General features: G+C 41.6%; 1 protein-coding gene across 1 annotated transcript in view; it reads right to left on the reverse strand.

The window, feature by feature from the left end:
- The window catches only part of LOC139732266 (chordin-like), an 87,846-nt gene that overhangs the window by 43,593 nt on the left and 32,456 nt on the right, over window positions 1-11,797 (reverse strand). The gene's annotated exons all lie outside the window — the stretch shown is intronic.

Below are 11,797 nucleotides of genomic sequence, written 5' to 3' on the forward strand. Positions count from 1 at the left end.
TAACCAGCCTCCAAAATGAGGAAAATAAATACATAAAATGGAGTGCACTCTGTCTAACTACTTTTGACAGAGGAAAATATTCATGATTTATACTTGTTGCCTGTAAACATTGATGGTTTGATTGTGATCTAATGGTTTTTGTCCTCATCGAATTCGAAGTTCTGTTCCTGACGACGCCACCCAAAGTCCATTCACTCAGACCCTCCGTCTTTCCTCCTCCCTCCCCGCATCGACGGGGAAGGAGAAACAAAAGATGTCGCTGCAAACAGCCGAAATGAATTTTAGTTAAAAGATGAGCCCATGGGGGATCCGAGTTTATTGTCTCAGTCTGCCAAGCTCTGTCACAGGCATTCGGCTCCAGAAAGCTTACACGATGTCTGTCTTGTGTGGCAAAAATGGAATTAAACTCTTTCTCTCCCTCTATTTTTTTTTCTTTTCCTCTTCCTCCTCCCCAGCGACAGTAGTCGTGTATATTGTCTTCGGTGCGATGAATGTTTCTCGCGATCGCAATTAATAACGATATTTCCGTCGTCATACTGACGCAGCTACTTAGCGTAGACTTGCCTCGCGAGTTCGTGAAGCCGGAGTCCGGGGCTACTACGTTAACATCTGAACTTTTTCGTCGTTTTCTTTAGTTTTCATATGGAGTAGACAGTTCAGTTTTACACCAAAAACATTGAGGAGTGACGTGACCATCAAAAGGGCATTGAGCCTAAGATGACTTGTATTACATAGGGGAGAACTCTAAGCTGATGAACTAAAGGCTGATGTTTGTTAAGAGAAACACCGTCGGCTCCCGGAGACTACGAGAACGAGACAGCAAACCCAGACACAGGCGCTTAGTCCCAACTGTGATGTATTTTGTGTGTTGTCCGTGAACGAGTGAAATATGTTTCCCATTAGGCGCGTCGTACACTTGGTGCCGAGGTGAATGCACTTTCGAACGTAGCTCAAGGTCTACGTCGAATTAGTCTGGTGTTCAGACGTTTGTGTCCACGTCAGACGAACACTTTGCAGATGTATTCCTATGACAGTCAGACAAAAGTTGAATGATCTTACCACAAGCATGGTACGTGTGAACTCCACAAACCATCTTGGTTTACGTTCATTTTTAGAAAGGAAAATTCGTGGCGGCCAGCGAACGCGGAAGTTTAGGTACGGGAAAAATTCTGACTAAAATCGAGCATATACTGTAGAACGAAAAACCTGTAGAAAGAAATGTCTGTTCGGCAAGTCAGTAATTGGTTGATGAAGCCATTAGATTTGTCTGTTTGTTAGTCTGGTGTTTGTTGACTTGGTGTTAGCTTGTTTTGGCGTTTGTTGGGTTGCAGATCGTTCTTTGGTTAGAAGAGTTTGCAAACATGAGTCTTTGGGTGTTGTCATTGTTTTGGGTGGTCCTTTTCTTTTCTCTTCAGAATTTACCATATTTGATATAGGTCTAAAGTGTATTCGTGATTGCATTATTTTGTATGGCGTCTGGACAAGTAGGCCTATTTCGTGATGAAATCTGAGTCGTACGAATACATTTGAAGATGGCAAGGGGAGCAAGCATCTTTTCCGATTACTTTATGGTCTCGTCTTACATTTCAGTCTACTTTTTCAGATAGATTGAATGACAACTTTATACTAAGGAAGTTAGAAGAACTGTCAACTTATTGTGATACAATTTCGGCAGTGCTATGACAATAATCTATAATAATTATGTTACAAGTGTGAACTTTTCGCCGTGACACGTCGTGTGTAGCTTTTTGCCATACGCTCACTAAAGAAAAAAAAATAAAAGAGATAATAACAAAAATAATGATAAGTAAATGAATGAACGAATGAATGAATGAATGAATGAATGAATGAATGAATGAATGAATGAATGAATGAATGAATGAATGAATGAATGAATAAATGGATAAATACATACATACATACATACATACATACATACATACATACATACAAATACACACACATAAACGTAAAGTGAGGTTGCAATACATTGGACTGGATCTAGTTTTTGTCACATTATCATATCATATGTCGGTTGGGTTCGATGAGTCAAACTCTGGAATTTGATTTCTTCCGCCTCCAGTGTTTCGGACGACACTTGCCGATCGGACGTGGGGACGGAAAGGGAGAGAGAAAAAAATTAAAGAGAGGGAGAGAGGGAGAGAAGAGAACTGTTGGCTGGTTGCTAGCCGAGCGAGAACATGAGAGAAGAGGAGAGGGAATTGATAGTAATTATGCCAAGAAAATACAGAATTTTTTAAGCAAACGATGACTGCCATTTCCATGCCATTGGGATCAGAGTCGCCTGTAACAGCCGCCAGTTCTACGCCGCGGAAATGACTTAATTACACAAAAACGGTGCGCGCAAAGCAGCGGCACAGGAGCTGGCTGCGTGAATGTCGTACCGAAGTTATGACTTCAGTTCAACTTGAAGAAGCATCGAATCTTTAAAGATGGCGATAGTAAAAAATAAGCACGTAGACATATTGGGTAGGAGAGAGACAGACAGATAGATAGGAAGAAAGGCTGGTATTATTTTTTTGTACGAAAGCATGGAAAAAAAATCAAGAAGAGAAATGAAAGATTTAACGAGAGGACTCTTAATAGCGTAAAAAAAAGAGGATTTGTGGATGTCTTCCGAATCGCACAGCTGCGACGATTATCTGTGGAAAGAAAAAAAAAATCTCCAAAATATATCAAAGCTGACAAATAGCTGACTCATTTTTTTGAAAGGGAATACACTCTTGAGGGCGACGATGCAATTATGCGAAATAATTACACCAAAGTCTCCGAAAAATGGTCCAGTTTTACTCCAAATTTGCCGAAAAAAGGAACGTTCGAAGAAGACCAGACAGAGTCCGGAGGTAATTACCAATTAGCCTCGTTCACTCGGGGCTTCAGTGGTTCATCTTCAGCCGCGGCTGTGGCTTTGACTTATTCCTCAACTTGTGTTCGATCGATTTGCGTTCCCTTGACGGAGTAGCCTCCGAGACGACAATGTACTGAGCTTTGACCTAATTCTTGAACATTCTCGTCTCGAATTTCATTCTTATGGAGGGGAGGAGAGTGTGTGTGTATGTGTGGTGGGGGGGGGGAGGTGATCGAGCACGGGGAACCTGCAGAGGGAATATTATGTGTGTATTTGTGTACTATGTGTTTTGTGTGTGTGCCTAAAAGATGTAGGTTTGGAATAATTCGCGGACGCTCGCGATTCGGTTATTCATCATCCTTCTCGTCTGAAGCCTACTTAAGAAGATTTGCCGAGCGGAAAACGGCACCCTTATATACTACTGTAGTAATATGTTTCGAGTACTGAGGAGGAGGACATTAAAAACCTAATCTCATGATCGGGGGTCGATGCGTTAATGAAAGGTCAGCGATGACACTTCCTTTCTCGTCTATAACCTTAGACTGTCGTCGCGACATCAAATCAAGGCAGTTCTCTTCATCTAATCCAACATCTTCCCTCTATCTCTCTCTCTCTCTCTTTCTCTCACTATATATTATATACCTATCTATCTATTTATCTATCTTCCATATATTCGTATCTTCTTCTGTTTCCTATATCGTTCGTTAGTGTGCTTTTTAGTTAGTTTAGTTGTCTTTTCCTATGTCTCCTCATCTGCGTGATCATCGATCTCGATTTACTGCAAACTTAGCATGCATTGTTAAATACAAATGTAACTTCTGCATTTTCATCGTTTGTTAATGAAATGCCGATTAACAGCCATGCCAGTTTGAAAGAGAGGAAAGAATTAATGATGACGTATGAATTCCAATTCTACTTCTTGACGCCTGGTGCGCCGTGCAGACAACTAATGGCGTCTGCTACATCAGGCAGCCTAAAACACCACAACTACGAAGTGAAAGTTGTGACCTAGCGGTTGTCGGTTGGGAACAACCACAAAGGGGCCGAATTCGTCTTCTTCATGGCGGTTTTGGTTTTCTTATTGGGGTGTTTGGGGGTTGTTGGGTTGTTTGTTGTTGTTGTTGTTGTTGTTGTTGTTGTTGTTGTTGTTGTTTTTACTAAATAATTGTTGAAACAGAGAGGAATACATGCCCAACAAACTGTTTTAATATTTTCTCACACATTTCAATGGTTGAGCTCGAAATGGTCAATGCGGTAGGTTAGTGACTTTTGTCCTTCAAGTTGTTGAAGGCGTTGTCGGAATATTCCCGATTTCGAAAACGACGATAAAAACTTGGCAGTGAAAGCAAGGTGGAAATCCTCGGGGAGCGTTGTGACAGACTTGGAATGATGACATCAAAGTTTAAGAAAACTTTTTTTTTAACTCTTTGGTGGGAGAGAAAGTCATTTCAGCGACTGTCTCGTCGACAAGTCAAAAAGACAAAGCGAGCTGAACCACTGTATCGTAACCGGCGCAGTGCACAGTAAGCAAAATTGCCACCTATGACACGCATTACAATTCAATTGTGATTCAATCAAGTGCACGCTGGGATAACCAACGACAAGATGTAAAAGCCTCGCACACTTCATCACAGTTGTTCAGGTCTGCGATAACAGACCTCGATACCTCCCACTCCAACCCACCCCGTCACCACCTCAACCAGCACCACTTTTTTTTAAAGGAAACCATGGAAACGTGATATACAGGCCTGTGTTTTACTTCTCAGCATTCCTTCGGTGGTGAGAATTGTGATCGACAGGACTGGAAATGACGGTGAGAAATTATATTGAGACTGAAGATGGCGCCTCGATAAAGATAGTCGTAATTATGACGACAAAGATTGTGATGATGATGATAATGGTTGTGGTGGTGGTGGTGGTGATGTTGGTGGCGGTGGTGATGGTGATGGTGGTGATGGTGATGGTGATGGTGATGGTGATGGTGATGGTGATGGTGATGGTGATGGTGATGGTGATGGTGATGGTGATGGTGATGGTGATGGTGATGGTGATGGTGATGGTGATGGTGATGGTGATGGTGATGGTGATGGTGATGGTGATGGTGATGGTGATGGTGATGGTGATGGTGATGGTGATGGTGATGGTGATGGTGATGGTGATAATGGTGATGATGGTGATAATGGTGATGGTGACGATGTGATTATGTAATTATAGTGATGATAGTGATGATGGGGATGGTGACGTTTATAGTCATGGTGATGATAATAACATATCTACGATTATACTGGTGATTATTAAGCCGATATAATAAGGCTGAGAGAACGGGGTCCACGACTACAGAAGCTGGGAAAGATACATTTTTATATTAGAAAAACTGATGGGGCCATCAAGGCAAAACATCACGTGACCGTTATACCAAAGTTTTAGTGGAAATATGGCATAAGATCAGTGGGGGTGGGGTCGCAATTACCCCCCTGCCATGCGCGCTGCGCGACATTCGACCGAAGGGTCAGGTTGTTCTATTGGAAGATAGCTAGCAGATGTTTAGGTATATGTTTTAGGCATTGTGGCAAACAAAAAGGAGCGAAGGGGTGGCCGCTAATCGAATAGCGATCTCCTTTTGGTTGTTGAATTGCTATAGTTGGCCTGCCCGCATGTTACAATCAACTGAGAGTGGAGCGTGCATATCATTATTTCGTCGCAGTTTGCGCTGTGTGAAATAACGAATTGGTATTTCAGTTGATAGTGGTTAACTATACCGACTCGACAGTATATTTTAGTACGAGTAATTGTAGAAATAGTAGTAGAAGAAGTAGTAGTAGGGCCTACTAGTAGTAGTAGTAGCAGCAGCAGTAGTAGTAGTAGAAGTAAAAGTAGTAGTAGCAGTAGAAGTAGAATTAGGAGTAGTAGACGTAGAAGTAGTAGAAGTAGAAGTAGTGGTAAAGGCAATAGTAGTAAAAAAAATAGTAATACATGTAGTGGCAGTGGTAGCATCAGCAGCAGTCGAAGAAGTAAGAGTATTAGTAGTTGTAGTAGCAGTACTAATAGTAGTAGTTATAGTAGTACTATAGTAGTAACAGAAGTATAGTAGCAGTGGTTGCAGCAGTAGCGCAATTAGAGGGAGTTAGAAGTAGAAGAAGTAGAAGTAGAAGAACTAATAGAAGTAATGGTTGTGAAAGTAGCAGTAATAGTAACAATAGTAGAATCAGTAAAAGTGGGAGTGCTAAAAGTAATAGTAGGTGTAGTAGTTGTGGTATCAGTGGTAGTAGTAGCAGTAATAGTAGTAGTAGTAGCAGCAGCAGTAGTAGTAGTAGTGGTAGCAGCAGCAACAGCAGCAGCAGCAGTAGTAGTAGTAGTAGTAATGATGGTCTTGGTTGCAGTCACGTTTGTTATCGTTAATTCTGTATATAGAGCACATGGATGCGGAAGCACAAGGGCGACAGACATCCTGTTGTAGCAATAGCAGCAACAGCTACAATGAGAGCAAATACATGTGGTGGCAGCGATTGTACGAACGACTGGTAGTGGTAACGAAAGTCAGAACTTTTTCTTGTTCTAGAGGCACAGCCGTCCCACCATAGAAATGAAAAGTATGACGAATGAAAGTCACAAACGGGAAATGTTCATTGATGACTATTAGCCGTCCAGAAGGAGACTTCTCCACAATAATTAAGAGTGCAACTTCACGGTCACACGCTAAATTGCCCGGTCGCCGGAGGGCTCCAAACTAACGGTTTCGCACTCCGTCAAAATCCCGGCGATGGCGGAGTCATACTTACTGATAGTAACAGACGTTATGATGGTGGTGGGGATCGAGTCAAATTAATGTTAAGCCATCCTCGATGTGTCTTCCCGCTTCCCGATCGGCTACGCATCTTCGAGGTCCACCGATACACGTGCACTCTTAAGCTCCTTGGAGCCTGCCATATCAAGCACGTGATCTAGCGCAGACCTTGTGCGCCACCCAGTCAACCAGGGTAGTCTCACAGATTCATACCCATAAGTTGTCATCTCTGAGACGAGAGGGAGAAATCGTTCTGCCCTCCAACAAATATTCCGCCAAGATACAAACAAAAATACAAATACAATTTATAATGCTAGATTAAAAAACGGTAATCCAAATTTTCTCGCTGCGGAACTGTCATTTTTTTTCTTTTGAATGTAATAACTCCATCTAATTTTAGTGTAACGCATAATCATGGAGCTCCGTGGTATAATTGTGTCAACAAGTATATTTCCGGGACAAGGAAATATACTGAACAGTCGAATGGTGCCGAACAGTCTCGGTTAAATACTAATTTTCTGCAGAGACAGTTGTGTCGTTTTTTTCTATTTTTTTTTTCAGACAATGATTCAAAACATAAACGGCAGTAAAACGCCATCTAACGAGCCACGTCGATGTCGTCCGAAGACGCTGGGGGCTAATGATGAAATTTCTTGAGATGAACACAAACGTACAATTGATCTCGCTGTGTATGATAACATAATAACGTGACTAAAGAAGAAAGTGTCCTTTTTCCCCTATCTCCTTCTCTCGTCGAACTTCTAGTTTGTTTGGGGATTTTTTTCTACCTTTTCATTAAGTACGAGGACATCCCGTCTCGTTTCTCCCGTCGACGCTGCCTATCCTACGACAAGACGAAGGCATCGAGAGCATCAATATCGTGTTTGGTTGGAGTGGGGCGGAGAAGTAGCATAAATACCGGACGCGATCCGCGGCAGACTAATAGCCTAGACATACTAACCGTCAGGCGCCATCCAAATGCTACTAAACGACGCATGTCCATTTAAAAGAATTTTATATTCCCTTCTCTTTCGTTCAAACATACAAATATGCGTTTCATATTGTTATATTCCCCGCGAATAGTTATTCTACTACCACTCAATTGCGATTGACTGTCGATTGTAATCCGAGGTATAGTGCATTTATCGCTGCCAAAGTTATTATACCACTTGGGGGAATGAAAGAGGAGGAATTGATAGAATACTTCATATTGATATATTTCAAAATTACATCGGATGAGACTTGTGTTTTGCTTACGGAGAACTTTCAATAATTTAGAAGCTCCGGAATACATGATATAAAATTCGATTGGAGCGTATTTCTTCTCTCTTTTCAACGGCATTTCAATTTAATCGATGCGAACAATGTTGAATCACCTCTCGCTTTGCCTGGCATGTCGGGATTATTTCGATGGAGAAAGCGCTTTGAAGCGAAATGATTTAGCGATGTTTTGATAGATCTTTATGTTAAATGCATGCCCTGAGATTTGTGGTTGATTTGGAGTTCACTTCCGCCCAGTCAAAGTACTTTTCCCCCCGTACAACAAAACAAAGTCAAAGTTTAACCAGGCTGTTCATTTGCTGAAACTTTCTGTGACGTACTGCGCATTGAATGCACTTTATTTGAACAAAATAACACACAGCAAAATCTTCAAGCTTTTTACTCACTGTAGATCATGGTAAAGTGGTCTATATTCTACCTGTTCACGGAGAACGGAGACACCTAGACTATCTCAACACTTTACTTTCTCTCCCTCCCTCTCCCTCTCTATCTCCCTCTCTCTCTCTCTCTCTCTCTCTTCCCCTACTTATCTTTCCACATTTCTCTTTCTTACATCTCCCTCTTTCTTTCAATCCATTCATGTCGAAACCTTTCTGACTCTATTTACACGAGATATTATTCGTCCATCCAAATATTGCCTACCAATGGGATATCTCTGTATACACGAAAATTAATTTTGTCACTACTATAAAGTCGTTATCGTCTGATTTGTCCATCTCTTTGTATTGAGAGCTATTTTATCTTTTTCTCAGAGGAAGGAGTGGCTTCGATTTTCGCGGCTTTTTTCTCTCTTTCTTCCCTCCAATAACGCGCACTGCCGACGCTATTATAACCTTCTCAATGAAGGACGCGTGACAGAGCGCGTCTGTAGAGTTGAAAAATCGGCATATATTATTCGAACTCGTAAAAAACGTAATGTTCCTGCGCTGTAAATCACGCAACAAAGAGTTTTTATCATCGCATATCCTTCTGACAGCTACAAACTTTTGTCAGGGGCAATGCCTGAAACCTTTGGTTACCTGACCTATTGATTCTATGGGTTCGTGGCGTCCACAGCGAGGTCTGTTTGTGCGAGGGCGTTCACCAGGGGTAATATTGTAATGGTTTGTTGCATTTTTCTTTGGCTAATGATCGTCATGATACAGCTATTATCCCCTCATTGTTGTGACGGGAATACAATGTCGTCTTGCCGATTCCCCCTCGGGCGAAAGTGCATTCCTCCCCGTACTCGTCCCGTCATGCCGGGCTTGCTAATGGATCGTGTCACGAGATAATTGACGTAACATAACCGGGTCACGGATTTTTTTCCGTCGCGAATGTCTTCTGTACGCGCCAAAGCTACACGGGACGCAATTTTCCTAGCATCGATCGCATAGCAATGCTTCACACTAGCCCCCCCCCCCCCCCCCCCCCACACACACACACACACACACACGCCCCATCCCCATCTCCCTCTCCTTTTTTTAAACTGTTATTCTACAGAGGATACACTCTAAATCCATGGAGTAAAATTTTGCTAAAGTAAACTCAAGAGTGCTCAATATTGAGCAAGATTGAACATTTAACAGCGGTAAATTCGCCTTTATTGAGCAAACTCGTTCTTTTTACCCCTCTTTACTCAATATTTACATACTTTCATTTTGCTCTTCTTCGTGAGTAAGGTTTGCTCCATTATCTTACTCAACTCGGAGTAAACTGCATTTTACACTCTCGCTGTTTACACTGTACCAGGCGAGCCCAGTCGCGATATTGCTATGTTAGGTGTAAAAAGGACACACGCGGATGACTGGTGGGTCATTTTTACACTTGCGCGCGCACGTGCATGCATGCGCATACCAACTACTTAATGTAGTAGTCTGTACTGTACTTCGACGCGACATCGACAGAGCACGAAGCATGGCGGACAGCGAAGTTGCTTTTTTGCTGCGTCAATGGGGTCTTGTTGACCAAATCCCCAACTTTAAAAGTAAGTATAAATTACCAGTATGTTTGTTTCCAATAATGTAGGTGCTTCAAGTTAGTTGATGGTACCGTTCGGAAGTGGTACCTACGACTAGTTGACCTTGCCTGCGCCGCACAGCAGCTGGCTTTGCACTTCAAGCGTATGTACTCGGCGGCCGGCGCCGGCCCTCGGCGGCTGGCTCTTCAAAGGCCGGCCGCTTGGCCCATGTTCGACCTAGTCACTGACACAGGTCCAATACTCGGCATAATCGTGATAAGCATGTGTGCAAGAACTTGGTACAGTACCGTACTTTAGATTAGGGTTTTTGATAGGCCTAACGTTTACTTGTTAAATGTTAGACAAGGCTGCACACTGGCACTGGTCCGACGGTCCCTGACCAGTAAAAATCACTGTCGGACCAGTAACTCTTTCAGGAATGGACCAGTAAAAAATGGAAAGACTGGGTACTTACTGGTCCGATGGACAGGCCGGACCAGTAGAAAAAATGGGTTAGTGTGCAGCCCTGTGTTAGATCTACTTTTGTCAGACTAAGCCTTCATAGGCTATAGTCAAGTATAGAGTAGGACAAGTTGATAGAAATCTATAGTCTATGCTATAGGCCTAGTCTAGATACTACTGTCTACTGACAGTATGGTATTTCTACTGTTTTCTGGTTTGCTTGAAGCCTTGGCTTGCCTTTGATTTGTGTGAGGTCTGGATGCACAGATTACAACATTTTGTAACAATGTCAAAGAGGTGAAATAATGCAGTAGAGTCTAGGCCTACATCATTTTCATATTAGTTCAAAGGCTTCAAACTGTGTCTGTTCTGTGGAATTTGACATTTTGGGAATCTGGCTAGATTTACCTCAAGACACATTTCCAAAATGTCAAAAATCTGCTGAACAGACACAGTTTGAAACCTTCCAACTAAATACATGTAATGATGTAGACCAAGAATATAACTCTAACTTAGAGTTACAATTGTACTAGTAAGTTACATCCTGTAGATCCTATTGTCTAGCTGTCTGCTATCTTTTCCTTCAGACTCAGTAGACTATTGTGCAACAACTTAAGTCTTATCCAGCTTATAATTTTCAAAGATAATTACCTAATCAGCCTTTACAACAACAACAACAAAAAAAAAATGGGTGGCTGTTCAACATGTATACATTCATTTACCACTCTCTTTTTGGAAGAAGTTACTGGAGTTACACTATGGTCATAAACCCTTATCGTTCTTCACTTTCCTCAAATAATATGTTAATACATGATCTGAAATAGATATGAACACAGCAAGGTTGAACTTGACATCAACTATGCAGTTTCGTGACTTACATGATTGACATCCTCTTACATACATGTATTACGATCAGTGAGTTAATGAGCAGTTGATAGCTGTAGGGGTTTACCAACATGTAACTTGAATCCATCCATAAAAGTAAAGGGTATATTGTCAAATATTGCTATTATATATTACCCCTTTAATACACATGTTTGCTTTCTCTCTTTTTTGTTGTTGAGATTTTTAAGTTTTGAGAATCGTGATGGAGCTTTTCAAAGGATGTTATGTGCTATTAGGAGACAGGGTTAAAAAAAAAAAATCTGGTACCAATTAATTTTTTTATGTTTTAAAGTTTAAAAAGTGTGTTTTCTTCAACCAAATATTCATATCTATCCTGAAATAAATCATGAGAACTTTATTCATTGGAGTTGAAATTATTGCATATTCAGAAATTTATGCAAATTTGGCCAGACCTGTATAAAAATTACAGAGTCAAGGCACCACTCTTGCCAGTGCTTGTATCCATGACATGTCCTTGACTGTACCATTGACGTGGGGGGGGGGGGGGGGGGGGGGGAATTGGGCTTGCATGATACCCTGAATTCCACTAGAAATACAAACTGCCCAGACTTTAAAC

Source organism: Diadema antillarum, unplaced genomic scaffold (genome assembly GCF_040938485.1).
Source record: "Diadema antillarum isolate AM-2024a unplaced genomic scaffold, OU_Dant_1.0 seq00000407_RagTag, whole genome shotgun sequence".
Taxonomy (NCBI): domain Eukaryota; kingdom Metazoa; phylum Echinodermata; class Echinoidea; order Diadematoida; family Diadematidae; genus Diadema; species Diadema antillarum.